The following is a 14571-nucleotide window of genomic DNA, read 5'->3' on the forward strand; positions in this document are numbered from 1 at the left end:
TTGTACCCTGTTTTCCTGCCTCTCGTCTCTATCTCCTTTACTCCCGCTCTCTTTGTGCTGTGTACACAGTTTTTCTAATTTTTGTTTATATTTATTTATTTTTGTCTCTCACACATTCTTGTTCACATTCTCTCACTCTCTCTCTCTCGGTCTTTTTCTCTTTTGTCATATTCCCCTTTTCTTTTATTTCCAGGACTTTCTTTTTCCTATTCCATGCACAGTATTTTCTCCTCCTTCCTCTCAGTCTCTCTTTTATTTGTCTGCTTATTTTTTCTTAGCTGCTCTCCCTTAAACACTGAACTGTTCCGTCTCCCTTTCTAAAATACCGAACTTTCAGTGGCTCTCAATTTCAAAATGCATATCAGTATCCCTCTACTAGCTCCTAGTGTAGCTTCAGGTCAATTAGGATTTTTCTTAACTCATCAGGACTATTGTCCAAGACCATGCATGTGTGTATGTGTGTGTGTAGGTGTGTCCTTGTGAGGTCTCAATCTCATCAGGTCTATTGTGGAGGCTGACAAAGCAGTGGCCCTGTGAATCAGTTTCTTTTGTAGTCCTTATAGAGTCAGAGGCTGCAGTATGCGGGTGGTTAAGTGTCTGTCTATCGCTCTATGTGCGTGCGCATATGTGTGTGGGTAGTATGCAAGTTTAGCGTGGCAAAACAGCCCACTATTTAACCTTCCTCAACATTTATTATACATGCTCTTCATAGCTGCCCAGTTTAATCTGTGAAAAACTGAAAGAAGGGATGGAAAGGAGGCAAGGACATGGAAAAGAAGAAAGCAAAGAATAACAAATAACTGTTTAATTAAAAAAAAAACAATATTTCATCCGCCAGCCTTTTCATTAGGTATAGCTGTCCATTGAGTCAATACTGTAAATATTTAATTGAAAATAGCATGGCAGTAACTCAGTGCATGTAGATATGGTCAAAGTTTTTAGACATGTAAAGCTCAATCCAAGCATCAGACTGAGTAAAAAAGTTGATTCAAAGGACTTTGATGCAGCATGGTTCTTGGTGCCAGCCAGGTGGGTCTAAGCATTTCAGAAACTGCTGATCTACTGGAATTTTCTCACACAACAATTTCTAGACTTCACAAAGAATGATAAAGAAAATATTCAGTGAATTCTCTGGAACAAAACCAGAGATCAAAGGCGAATGGCCAGCTTCAGACTGAAAGCTGGCAGAAAGGCAATAGTAACTCAAGTAACCACTCATTACTACCAAGATACGCACAAGAGCAACTCTGATCTCACAATACATGACCCTTGAACCAGATGGCTACAGCAGCAGAAGACCACACTGTGTGCTACTCCTGTCAGCTAAGAACAGGAAACTGAAGTCATACGTCTCACAGGCACCACAAATATGGACAGTAGAAGACGGAATAGTAGAAGGAAAAATCTGCATAGTGTAGAAAGCGTAGTGTGCTTTTAGTGCTTCATTGAGCAGAAGGAGTCTAATTAAATATCATCCTATTTGGTATGATAAGTCTTGATTTTACTGTATTCAAATGAAACCCAAAGTTCAGATCTCACATCTCGGTCCAACAGAATACCTTTTGGATGTGGTGGAACGGGAGATTCACATTATGGATGTGGAGCTGACAAATCTGCAACAACTGTTTGATGCATTCATGACAATATGAATGCATATTGAATGCACTTTAACGACTCTATGTAACAAAGACTTTTGTGCGGTTGTGTAGCTCTCCAGCTTCAACAGTAGTATCTTTCTTATTGATATTATTGCACTGAGCTCCTAGGTGCTTCTTTTTTAGTGTAGATGTCAGTCTTCTGTTTATATGTATTTAAGACATGCATTGAATTTGGTATTTCTCATTTGGGTCAATTGGCATAGTACCATGCCACTAATTCCATGTTCATTAATGCCTTGTTCCAGTAGCCCACCTCTCACTTGTCTGTCTTCTCCATCACCTGATGCAGACCTTACCTAAAGCATGTGTTTCTTCTTTTCTGATTTTACTTTATGTACTGTTGGAAAATAGAACATTCTGCAAATTTACAAAAATGTTTTTATGGATGTAAAGTGATAATATTCTATCAACCACATTATAAAACAGAGTTTAGTTATTAAAATATACTTCTTGCATTTTCTAAAACTCCTTGGAAAGCAAACTCGAGTTTCTTTTTTATTCAAAGCTTTTGATTTCCCTCTGAGAGGTTGTCTAGCTCCGATGAATGAAACAAGAGGTGCCTGAAGAAAGGGGAAGTGATAGAGGGGAACATTAGAGCTGGAAATGCAGTTTAAATAAAGGCATTGTTGTGGGTCTTTTTAATTTTTTTTTTCTTTTTAAATCTGAAAATTCTTTTGCCTTCATTTCTTTGTACATTTCTTTAAAATTTAACTTGAGGTAGTTAGGGCTACACGGGTTTTGTTTGAATGAACTGAAATCTTTTGGTAGTTAAGGAAGCATGCTGATTTGAACTTGCTGGTAGGGAGGAAGTCATACCTGTTTTGTCTTTGGACTAATCAGCTCTTAAATACGTATTGAAAGGTGTGTTCACAAAGGAGAAGTGTGGAAGTGACATTTTTTTTAAAGCACATGTCTTTATTGCTTGTTCTTGACTGTTGCGTGGTAGTAAATGCCAATACTTGTAAAATATCTGCTTTTACATCAGCAAAATGTAAAAGCAGACTCCCAGTAAATTTAAACTGCTTACAATGCTGATCATTTTGATTTATGCCCGTGGCTTGATTTCTTTTTCTCTGAGCACCAAATATATGTACATTGTACCACTGCAGGATAAATTCGTCTGTTATTTCATTCTAATTTCTGTTTAGCAGTATCAAGTCCCTTTTTATGACCCAGTGATGTGATGACCTTATTTTTTGTGTGACTGAGATTTTAAGCTTTAACTTAACATCGTTTTTAAGTGGATTTTATTTCAGCTTGTAGAAACCTCCCTCTAACTTGCGCATCAGAGTACGTATAGTAACGATTGCACTTACTATTGTGTGGTAACTAAATACAGTACATGAGATGAAGAAAGCAGGAGTTCCAAATCCATTTTAGGTAATCAAAGTTAATTCTTATTGAATGTGTTTTCCAGCATATGGTTGTTGCTCTAGAGATAAGCAAAATTTAACAAGTACTAACTCATGGCAATTTTCTCTTTTCCCTTAGTATTTAATAATGTGCAAGAGAAATGGTTCTCTTGCAGGTGAGCAGTTCCTTTCTTAAAACGTCCTAATTGCCTAATTGATTCTTTGCATTTGCACATTGTATTTCATCTTCTGTTCTCCCTGTCATTTGCTATCCTGTGTAATTTGTGTCTGCTTTCCCAAATCTTCCACATCACAGGGAAGTAAATTTGCTTTTGGACCTCTCTGGTCTTCACTGGCAGGCTTCAAACCCAGTAATTTAGAGCAAGGGAGGCCATGGAAAAGTCTTTCAAGAAGGATTCATCTCTCTGATCCCCAGGCCTCACATTTTATCACCAGCTCTTTAAAAGCATGTTTAATGTGCTGCTCAAAATGGGGAATTGCCCTTGTAGATCACCACCACACAATTCTCTGTCTACCTAAGGCCAATCGTGGTTTATCTATTTTAGTTAAGCCAGTGCCTGTATATATCTACTTCTTCTGGGTTTCGTTACAGGCCAAATTGTTCTGGATCAGACAACCAACTTCCTTCCTTGAGGAGGGAAATTGGAAATATAAATCCCCCTCTTTACACATACAAAATGATGCATGGTTTTTAAGAATCATTATAAATGGAAATGGGATGCAGATAGCATTAGGTATTTAGGGGTGGTAATACATCGTGATTTCACCAAAATGTTCAATGCCAACTATGCATTTTCTGTCATTGCTCATTTTTGAAAGGTGTCATGTGTGTTGGCAAGTCAGGGTCACTTTATGCTTTGTAAACATGTTTGTTTACCTTTGTGGTTCTAAGGAAAGAAGGCATTATTTTCCCAGAGTGATGGTGAACTGCTTTGATACTAGATACCAGCACGGACAAGGCTTTGCTAGACTTACAAACCTGATCCCATGGGCCAATAGGGAATTCTCTCTTTCAGATTGCTGCTTCAGCATGTTGATGTCATCTGTTACTGGCTGCTCGAGAATCTCAATTCACTGTGTGCTCAGCAGAGGAAATGTTCAGGAGAGTAGTGGCATGTAAGTCACTACAGGAAAGTAAATGTTCTCTGTGATTTGTTTCCCCAAATGTACAATACATTTTAGTTTTAGTTCTATCATTTTATATTAAACATTGTATTTTTAATAGGATACAGGTAAGTACCTAGTATATATTGAGTGTTAAATTTATGTACATATTTACAGCATTCAGTATTGTGTAAACATTATGAACCAGTCTTTCTTTATATTTTGTTGGGAAAATCATTTTCTACTTTCTTAATTTGAGGTTCACTAATATTTTACAAATGCTGTAAACACTCAAGAATGTGAGTAAATCTACATATGATTACTTGGAAGCAAAATCTGTATGTATGATGAATAATTTAAAGTTATTTATAACTCACAATAAAAAAAAAATCATGAATGCATTTTAAAGATTGCTAAAATGATTTAGTGACTGGCATTTCAAGTAAAAATGCTAGTCAGTATTCAATTCCAAGACTTAAAATATAAATGTATGTAGTTTGGCCAATTCCTGACATGTTATGGTTTGATCTTAACTTTCATTGCTAGCGCCCAAGGTCAAAGTTGACCTTGAAAAAACCATATTGAGTAATATACCATATGGAAGGACATGGAAATAGCTGTGCAGCACACTATTTATTTTTTCAAGACAACATCCTATGACATAACAATGACGCTATAACAGGCTGATGACATGTTGTAAAATAAAAATGGGCTGACATCAGGATGTTGTTTTATCTATTTATATCATAGTTTCAATATAGCCCTTGCTCTTTGGTGGGAGATGGTGACTGTTACCTACATGGTCACTAAACTGAATAAGTGAAGGAGTACCATAGCATAATTCTCTCTCTTTTTTTGTCAGTGTCAAGTTTGACAATATTTTGGTTTATTAAGACCTCTAAGGGGTAATTAATTGAAAATGACAACTCAGTATGCAGAACAAGCAGGAGCAGAGTTGCTGAGAAAGTGAGAAACACTTCAGATTTAATGAGTTATCTGCGTGAGCACAGTCTGCTGCTTTACAGGGAATACAACATAGTTAACTTTTAGTTTAAAGCATGTGAGGAATTTAGAAACGGGGGAATGTCAGGCTAGGCATATGGACTGTCCATAACTGACTCGGTCCATTACATTTCTCCAGAAAGCACAGCTGCTGATCAGTAAAGTGGAATAATGTAGCATCATGCCACCATGACTAAGAAGGTGACACTGCTACATTGTTCAAAACTCAATTTATGATCCAGAGGAAAGTTAGTAGCAGTAACACACCAATCCCTTTTTTACCTTAATTTCAAAATGGACCATGGCAATGATCCACTTTCATTTCTTCTTTCAGTCATTCCCTTCTTTAAAACTCAGTTTCTGGGCAACAGTGCAACACTGTGTTCATGCTCCAAAGCTTCAGAACTGGTGTGCTCCTTAAACATAAAAAAACATGTTTAGGGATAAAGAGGCTGCATCCTGTTGGAGTGGCCGGGGAGCCTAGCGCCGGAGGCAAGCTTGTTTCGGTGTCGGTGCAGTCAAAGAGAGAGAGAGAGAGAAAAACACTATACATAGACATAAATTTGAAAAACTATAATAGCGTTTATGTGAGAGAGAAAGAAAGAGGAATGCAAATGTTTGAGGGGGAGAGAGATATGTTTTATATGCAGGAGGGAAAGAGAGAATAAGAGAATTAAGTGGATTAAGACAAGCAGTAGAGAAAAAGAAAGGTGAATGTAGGGGAAAGAAAAATACAAAAAAGATGGATGAAGACCGGATGGGAAGTGTCAGGAGAAGAAACATTGAAAGACAGACGTGCAGTTTCAAAGCTCTGCTTGCTATGCTCACATAGAGCCGTTGTTGTTTGATAGCACTTAGTTCTGCATGAATCCAAAGAAGAGAAATATTGCAATATCACTCCATATTGCGATGCAGACACCGTTAATTGGAGCAGGTACATTTTTATGTGTTCACTCTTTACATATTACTTGTATAATAATATCAATCAATTACAACACATCCCAAACACACACACACACACTCTGATATTATTAAACACACTCTCTAGATTTCTGAATTAAAGAGAACGGCCCTTCAGTTTTAAAATAGTTTAAAAAAAATAAAATAAAATAAAATGTGGGCAATTACATCTTTAATTGTGGAAAAACACGAACATTTTTATTCATATCTCCACAGATAATGTCCTTCCACTAAAATGTGTGTGCATGTTCACGCGTACACTCTGGCTAACACTTCAAACCGTTTGGAGAATAAGCGGAGAGGGTCGTGCAGTGAGAGGGCGGTTTGACTTGTGTTGGGTGGTAATGGGGAACAAGCGTCTTGGTGGGCAGCCAAAATCATTTATTCTGAAGCACAGGTAGGAGCTAGCCAACTTTAGAAGGCAGACGTGTTTATGAGCTTATCTGAAATGAATCAAAATGCTTTACCCTCAGAGCCTGAAGTGATTTCACACATATTTGGCAGCACAGAGTAAAATACAAAACAAAATGGACAAAATCCAGTCACTTATAAGAGGAGGCTATTTTCCTGGTGCCGCCAACGTATCTTTTTAATTATATTTAACTAAACCTCATATTTGTATATTTATTTCTTTTTTTCATGTTTCTGAGTTTGTAATTCTGAGGGCAAAGTTCAGGAAATTTCAGTAAAATTGTTGATTAGTGTTAATTTAGCCAAGTATTGGGTTTTAATAGCATACATGGAGGCAATTATAAACAACATGCGATTTAAATTGGCCCAGTTTTTCCATCCAACTGCTCGGGCAGCTGCAAAAAATTTCTAATCACTTCCTGGAAGTCTTGTTTTCACAACTTTTGCTCTTGTTGGTGCAACCTTGACCTGCACCGCTGAGTAAAAAAAAACAACCCTTCAACTTCAAGACTTGTGTTTCATCTTGGGGAGTCACAGGAAACCTGGCAAACTGGTCTGGTGCAACCTAAAAGCATGATGTACTGTGAGTGGGTGAAAGATAGCATTATGGCATGTTCCACTGAATGTTATATCTCAGAACATTACAGTAAAATTCTGCTCTAGCTGTCTCACCCTGGAGGACAAATTCATGCCATAACCTCATGAATATATAATAAAAACATTGAGAGCATGTCTTGGCTGTATTTCTTAACCTGATGTGTCACCTTTGGTATTGTACATTGTGCAGTTCTTGTTCACAGCAGAGACTCAGCTCTCATGACAGGAAGCAATTGATGACGTAAAATAGTATTTGTGATGTTAGCTGTTCCTGTTTGCTCTTCGTGCAACTTTGAGGTCTATTGTGCAGTCACAAAGCTGTGAATGCAAGTGGTCAAGGACAGGGAAATTTAAATAACTAATCTATAAATACATAAAATATTCATTAAACTCATTTTCACCTGTCTGCCAACAAAATAACTGTGAAACAACATAAAAAATGCATTGCAGATGGATCACAGATGCACTGTATTTTGTATTCAGGACTAGAATCGGCTGCATTGTCATAGCGTCACTCTTTAACATTCAGTGCAAATCCAGCTGAGAGATTAAGGGAACTAAAGGGTAAATATATACAGTGAATCTGTAATAACATTACCCAACAATGAAAACAGGGGCGCGTCAAGTCCAAGGTGGTTCCCAGAGGGTGATGAACAAATATGCCTGCTATCAGGAGCAGATCTAAAGGTGAAGCTTTGCATAAACATTGCTTTCACTCACAAAGGTCCCACACATTCATATTATGGCTTTTCACTCATAATCAACCAATTCTGTGAGCTGTCGGAAACATTTCTAAAACAATACATCTGCCTTTTAATGCATTACATTGCAGTCTAAGAACAACAAGTCCAGCTCATTGTGTAGTTTGTCAAAAAGGCTTCTTTGTGATGATGTTTGAATTAAAAATTACATAACCGCATGAAACCCTTTGTTAGAAAATACTGAAAAAAAACGACTGTCAGGAAGAGAGAATAAACGACCTTAGATAATCTCTCCTCACTAGAAAATGTTATTTGATGTTGCTTTTACTGTGATTTCTTATAACTGTTTCGGCATTATTGCTTTATTAGTAAGCCACATACCACTTGAAGATATGCTAGTGCACGATCACAGAGTACCTCAGCTTTTCAAGCCATTAGAAATGACATTTTAAAACAGAGCAAAAGGACCACTCTCTCATATGAACTAATTAAAGCTGCTTTGCTGAACAACAGTACAGCCGCAGTTTATTTTTAACCCCACACCTCACGCTCTCCTTCTTTTATTATTCTTGCTAGTGATTTTTTTTCTCATATTTTTTTCTTCTTCTTTTTTTTTTTTGCCCGGTTTGCCACCTTTCCAAGCCACTCCACCTTTTTAGGTAGAGTGGCTTGAGTCCACATAAAAACACAACAGAAGCAAAATCTAAAAGAATAAATAAATAAATAAAATAGAAGAAAAACCTTCACACACACAGTTGGATGGTTGAGGATGGTAGGGCAGGTATCTCTTAAAAGCAATGTTAAAAAGCACTCCAGCAGACAAAACACTTAGTCCACTTTCAGATCAGTCACGACATCAAGCAAACTACTCCCTCGCCATGTTGTAGTACTTTGTCTGCATACACAAACACTGCATCATGTCAGCATGTTATCGCACTTTAAACCTCCACCAGATGTACAGCGTGTGGGCAGGATCATACTAAGTGTAGGTCAAAGTGACAGCTTTTTGTATTGTATTCTGTTGGTGGAAAGTGCCTCTTATCTTGCTGAATATGCACCATATGTGATCACTGGCTACATTTGCTTCCCAGACTAGATTAGTAGCTGTCAAGCATTCTGTCTGCAGGAAACTGAATGTTATCTAATATCATTATGGGCAGAGGGATTACTACTCTCAAGAAAATGGTGCATAGAAATTTATGCTGAAACACCGAAAATGAACTTCAGATGAGGGATGAGGAGCAATGCAGTTTGAGTCTTTGTTGTGGACCACTGGACCAGCTCTTTATCCTCTCAAGGATATTCAAGGGTGTGGGAGTTTCCCCAATCAGTCTACATGTGTTTTGTGAACATGTATAAGGCATATTATCACGTCCTTTGTGATTAAGGACATATCATGCTGTAGATGAATGCCTCGTGACACAAAATGGTCAGAAGCCTTTGTATTTTAACCCCCTTTTTCTTGTGTCTTTCTTTGGTTATCAGCACTCAAGATGCTCTCCTGCCCCTACAGTCTCTAGTGAGTATTGCAGTTTATCTGCTAGCAAATGCTGCAAGAAGCCCAAGAATCAGAAATCACTGACAAGAAAAATATATGTGCACTCAGGCACTAGTGCCCAGTCAGAGAAGAGTATATAAGGTTAATGTTTACATAGAACCAAACTACAGGCCATAATCAGACTCCTGATCCTACTTAATGAGCTGTTTAAGACTGCAGTTTGTTAGAATTGTACAAATTCTGTTTTTTTGCCTTGTGCACTGTATTTCCATGTATGTTTACATGTTGTTGTTGTTTTTGTATAGATCGCTGCATCCATTTCTTATATAAACAAATGAGCAGTGACTTAAGACATTTTTTCAGTACAGTATATGAAACAAATAAAACTGATGAAGTTAAATCAGGTCAAACGAGTTGTCCCAATGGCGAAAAACCACAGTGCTGTTTCAGTTGTGGCCACACTGCCTCCAGAACTGTCAAAACATTTGCAAAGGAAGGCACAGGTGTTATAAGATTGATAAAAAGCTAACCCCCTTTTTTCCCTGTTTCATCACCTTTGTTTGGCTTAAAATTAATTATTTCAACAACAGTCACTTTTAATATCTTTGAAAAACACTTACAAGTGACTTTGAAAGTAAATCTTAAAAGAGCAATGACAAGATTCCAATTTTCTCTGTGGGCCAGCGAGGTGATGTGGGAGGGATTTATAGAGCAGGTGAGATTAGCTGTGAGGGGGGAACCATTAGAGAGACAGGAGCTTAAGCGGATGACTCAGTGGCAAATGATGTGTGTGAGAGTGGTTACGGGGAGTGGAACAGAAAGAGACTGGCTATCGGTAGTGGATTTCCTTTGTTCATGCGTGTGTGAAACCAACTACATGTGTTGGCACTCCTGCGAGTGTTGTTCTTAAGCTCTACTTCTCCGTCGTCTTCTTCTCTATTGTGTTATCCCTTCATATGAAATATTCACTGGGGCCAAATGCAGAACTGTCATCCTGCTGTATATTTGTTAAAACAGATCCAGTCTCTGACAAGGTTTATGAATAAGTCATTAAAGCGACAATGACAGTGAGCTATAAACTGAAATAATGAAGTGTTTCTTCCTTTTTTAAAGTTGTATGTTTATGACAAAAAATACTTTAATGGAACTTCCCTGTCCAGAATGATCAAAAACTCACGGGGGATAAATGAAAAAGATCATCATTTTCATATTTTTCATGTGTCTTTAAAGATAACGCTGACAGTGAACTGTGCTAAGAAAAAAAAAAGTTGAGTGTGACAGTGGTGTGATAAATGGAAGATCTGTGGCTGAAGATGGGAAGCCTTACTTTTTCTGAATCTATGACAATGTGTCGGAATTAAAAAAAACTTATTTTTTCGCCAAAGTTATCTAAAACTATTTTTTAGATCCAAAGATAAACTTTAGTTTTATTCATTTAAAAGTTTCAAGAGCTCAGGAGACAGCTAACAGCAAATACAACATTAAAGGAAGATTGTGAAATCCCACAGAGACACACAAATTACAACACAGGTATTAAAGGAAAAGAAAGAAATTACAGTATGCTCAGCTGTTAGTCATTTGAAATTATATTTATTTGAAACCAACTATTAAATTGTATCTAACAAACACATATAAACAAAAATGACATTATACTTAGAGTGCGCTTTTAGCCATAACCCTTGAATGTATATAAAAGATGGACAAAACCACTGGTACAGTACCAAGTGACTGGTGAAGTCCTCTTATGAAGCCTCGAGCAAAGCATTTTGGTTGTCACCATTTTGGCGTTTTGAAAAGATAAATGAAAACGAAGTTGGATGCTAATGAGGCACTTAGAACACAAGATAAACCTGACCCAAAGCTTAATAGGCATTATCATCAATTTTGACTCTAATAAGAACTATAATTATTTAAAAGTAACATAATATTGCTTTCAAGTGTAAACAAGTGCCTGAGAAAGTTCCCACATTTCTTTGAGATGCACTTTTAATTGTTATTCTAACCAACTGGGATTAGTTGGACCTCAAGTTTAAAACTAAACTTCAAGCTTTGAACAGGAAGCTGTTACTTTAGATTAGCACAACGGGTTTATTTTACATAAAATAATAAAGCCAACATTGCTTAACTAAGTATTAAACACTTTACTGTGCAGAAGAATAAGAGAAGCCAGAATGTAATCTTCCTATAAGAGGATGCTAGCATAGGTCAATATCGGTGTTTGCAATGGAACCTGTTTTAGCAATGAGAGGAGTCACCCCCTGCTGGTTAGTGCACAGAATGCAGGTTTTAGTCCTGTCTTCCCTCTTCAGACCCAAAATGCCTTGCATCTTTTATATACAGTCTGAGATCTTAATCAATCAATGCAAATAATCAATGATATCAACATCTATAATAATACTTTATTCTATATCTGGGACATAAAGGTGTGTCACATTTGGCGTAGCCTCTGGGGTTCATACCCTAGTACTTGACATGCACACTTTGACACACACTGGAGAAATTGGGCCATTACGCATCAGCTTGTGCCTCCTGAGCCATAGTTGCCACTTAAATGTAGACAGATGTTCATTTGCAAAGGAAAGCAGTTTAGCAAACATAAACTAGAGAAGCAAAGTTTTCACTCTGGGGTTCATCCATGATTCACCCCTGACAGTGAGCTTTTTCTCCCAAAGCCATAAATTTGGTTAATGGCTATTAATCCACTATGCCAGCAGTTTTTTGTATTACAGCAGCTCCTTCTGCTAAGGCTGCTGGGTGTTCAGTGACAGACAAGCTTGGCACGTATCACTAATCTGATTCTTGTCGGCATTTCACATTGGATCACAACTGTGACATTATCTCGCAATGAGCTCGGTCAGCAGAACTTAATTGAAAACATGAGGAAGCATGATAAAATCTGAGCTAACAAGAGAGATGCCACCATCCTCCAGCGTCCCTCACACCGCCTTCTGCTATAATGCGTGACATCTTGAGGCCGCATACACAAGTTTTGTTTGTTTCCACTTGGCTTGTTACACTGGTTAAAGTGTGGAAAATTGTGTCTGCAACAAATTTGGGACATTCCGCAGTGTAATGATGCCTGAAATGGGTGACAACGTGCTTTAGTTGCTCAGTGTTGCCTGTGCGCACGGCTCTTAGTGTGCAGGCCCGACTGATACTCTGGCAAATGGAAGGTGCATTAGAGAAGACAGTTTCCCACCTCTGAGTGACCTAAAGACAATTTCTTTTTCTACTCCCAAAGGTTCCCTCGACCACCCTCATCTTTCTTCCAAGTGAAGTTATAGGAGCTCACTGTCATCACAGTGACACAGATTTCAACCGAAGGCGCAGTGAGTGCGGGGGAGAAATGTATAGACAGAAATCAATCAAGCGGGTATGAGGAAATGTAACAGAGTGTGCGTGTAAAATTACAAAATGCAGCACATACTGTTTGTTTTGCAGTATTTGTTTGGAGAGCAAGATTCCCCGTGCCTCCCACTGCTGATTTGTCCAATATGTGACAATCACCCTGTCGTCTTTGTTGTGGTGGCAAAAGGGTGGCAGGATTCAATTAATCAAATTTGTCATTGTCTGCCAAGACTGTTTATGCAATCTGCTAAGGGCAATGAATTTCCCTTACTCCTGGCAACACAGCATACTAATGTATGCTTTGTCTAAGTGTGTATGTTTGGTTTGCCTCAACAGTACAATGCACAATCACTCAGAGCCTAAAAATTAGTCAGAAAACAGGAAATATAACGTATTAGATTAATAATGAAGGTTTACTGAGATTCTAAAACTGGTATTTTTGAATGACAGGATAGAGATGACAAAATTAGTAGCCCCTCCTTTAAATTTTTTTTTTTTTTTTAAACAGAGCAAAGGTTTTTTAATATACCATTCCTAAACATACTTTTCTCTTTAAAAGCAAAAATTGTTTTGATTTGCTCACAATAAGAGAAATAATTTCAAGAATTCAAAAATAACCAGGATTGATATTTATTTATAGCCCCTTGGAAAACAGACCTTTTTACTGAGATGTGCAGTGGTGTTGTGCTTTAACTTTGTATTGTTCACTACTTGTAAAATAATAATGGATTGCATTTATGTAGCGCTTTTCGAGACCCTCAAAGCACTTTACAATTCCACTATTCATTCACTCGCACACACCGGTGGCGGCAAGCTACAGTTGTAGTCACAGCTGCCCTGGGGCAGACTGACAGAAGCGAGGCTGCCGTTTAGCACCATCGGCCCCTCTGGCCAACACCAGTAGGCAGTAGATGAAGTGTCTTGCCCAAGGACACAACGACCAAGACTCTCCGAGCCGGGGCGTGAACCAGCAACCTTCTGATTACAAGACGAACTGCCAACTCTTGAGCCACGATCACCCCAAAATGAGCTTACCATCCAATTTACATACAGTAAAAAAACTTCAATAAAGGTTTAAGCTGTCACTTCAGAAAGCCTCATTCCAAAAACCAAAATCAGTTTAGACAGAAAAAGAATTGTTTATCCATCTCCCGCTTTGTGAGCATACGCAAAGTTATCACATTTCTAAGTATCAAGAACTAGAGTGAGAAGTATCATTAAGAAATTCAAAGACAGCCAAGTACATATGAGTCCTGGCTGAGGAAGAAAGTGAAAGATTTTAAAGATAGAAAAGGAAACTAGTGAGAGATGTGTCTAAAGACCCCAGAACAACTGCCAAGACATGGGATTGTTGGGGATTGTGGTCTCAAAAAAGACTATTTCTAGAACTCTGCACAGGAATAAACCACGAGGTTGCAAACCAAGGAAAACTTCACTTCTGCAGTAGAGACAGCCTCAAGCCTGACTGATGTATGCTAACAGCAACCCGGAGTCCAGTTAGTACCCTGCCTTTTACTCAGTGGACCCTGGGATGGGCTGCAAGCCCCCCCCCCTGCAAGTATTAGCTGGCCAGATCATTGGATAAAGAGCTGTTGGGTATAGCTAAAACTGCTTTCAGGCAGCCCAAGCTCTGGAAATGTCTTGTGGGTAAAGCATTAAATTTCTTACGCTCCATTAAGTGTTTTAGGATTATTATTTTTAGATGTACAGTGGAGAGTTTTATTTTTAACTTATCTGATTTCCTTTGGCTCCTTCTCTCACTTCCAGGAATACATAATAAGGAGCAGAAAAGCATGCCCTTTCCCTCAGTGCTCAAGTATCTCTAAGAGTTTTTCTTTGCTTTGCCACTTTTGCCTCCATCTCTGCATTGTCAAATACACTTCCTTATTTCTTCTTCTGTTCTTCCATAACCTCCTTCC

Source organism: Pundamilia nyererei, unplaced genomic scaffold (assembly GCF_000239375.1).
Source record: "Pundamilia nyererei isolate P.nyererei 1_Seehausen unplaced genomic scaffold, PunNye1.0 scaffold00014, whole genome shotgun sequence".
Classification (NCBI taxonomy): domain Eukaryota; kingdom Metazoa; phylum Chordata; class Actinopteri; order Cichliformes; family Cichlidae; genus Pundamilia; species Pundamilia nyererei.